This window comes from Alligator mississippiensis, chromosome 2 (genome assembly GCF_030867095.1).
Source record: "Alligator mississippiensis isolate rAllMis1 chromosome 2, rAllMis1, whole genome shotgun sequence".
NCBI lineage: Eukaryota > Metazoa > Chordata > Crocodylia > Alligatoridae > Alligator > Alligator mississippiensis.
Genome location: NC_081825.1, coordinates 178228210 through 178229577, shown reverse-complemented (window position 1 = coordinate 178229577; position 1368 = coordinate 178228210).

Below are 1368 nucleotides of genomic sequence, written 5' to 3'. Positions count from 1 at the left end.
GGTTTGGGGCAGGCTTGCTTATGTATTTAATTCTCACTTTCCAAGCCATAAATTTTTGTCCTAGCTCCTTTGGTCTCTTTTATTCTAGAAACTCTTTGTAGTAGGGAACGGGCCTTAGCAGGCTGCCCTAATAAAATATATCATTTGCCATATTTGTGGAAACTTGCCAGTTGCATCCCACCATGAAGGAGCCTTGTATGGTTTTGTCTTGATGCAGGAGTTATGTCACCTTTGACTAGCACAATTTAGTGCATCCTCCCTTGGCATATGTAAGCCACTTCCTTCATTGAGCTCGCAGTTTGGCCCTGCCTTGCTCTCAAACCAAGGTCACAGCAGTTTCATTCAGCAGTACTATTGCAGGCAGCTGAGTTTTAGAGGAAATTCTGAGAGACCTCGCTTATCTGGCTTGTAGAGTGGGAAGATTTTCTGCACGCTATAGTGTCCCTGGTGTCCACTTTGATGGATGCTTGGCTGGTCAAGATAATGGGAAAAGACATCTACTGTGGGCTAGATCTTACTCTATGTGTTACATATTTAAGTGGGTTGATGATGAAGATGTATAGCTTGAATATAGCTATTAATTAACCAATACTAAGTCCTTGTTAAGATAGTAAAAGAAAAGCAAGGGTGATTTGAAGGACAGTGATAGCAACTGAGGGAAGCAGCAAGGGAAAAAAGCAATTTCCAGCCCTTATTTTGCCTAATATTCCAAAAATCAAAAGAATCCCAGAAAGCACCCCTCAGGGGGTCACCAACAAATATGCCAATACTCACTGACAATAATTTTGGAAAACACCTGACTGGAAAGAGAATTTTTGAAGAATAAGGAGAATCTTTGAAGTCCATTACCAAAGGAAAATTAGACACTGATAAGTTTTTACATGCTTCTGACTGAAAAAGCAGCCAAAGTTTTTCCAATTAGGTTTCATAGATTCATAGATGTTTGGGTCGGAAGGGACCTTAGCAGATCATTCAGTCCAACCCCCTGCCCTGGGCAGGAAAGATCACTGGGATCAGATGACCCCAGACAGATGTGTGTCTAGTAGGGCTGTACGAAATGGCACTGTTCTGTTTTGACAGAACAGCATTTCGTTTCAAATTGAAACTGCTGTTCCGTTTCATTTCGTCAAAACAGTTTTGCTGTTTTGACGTTTTGCCCATGGACTATAATGGGGAAGGTCAAAACAGCCTATAACTTTGTCATTTCTGGCCTGATTTGGATGAAACTTGAAGGAATCGTAGCCCCTTCTGAGGGCATAAAGTCCGCCAAGTTTCAAGGAGATGGGTACAGGGGTTTCAGGGAAACTGCACCTCAAGGTCTTGAAAGCAAAAAACTCATGTCACATGTATGTGTTAAGACACAGTGGA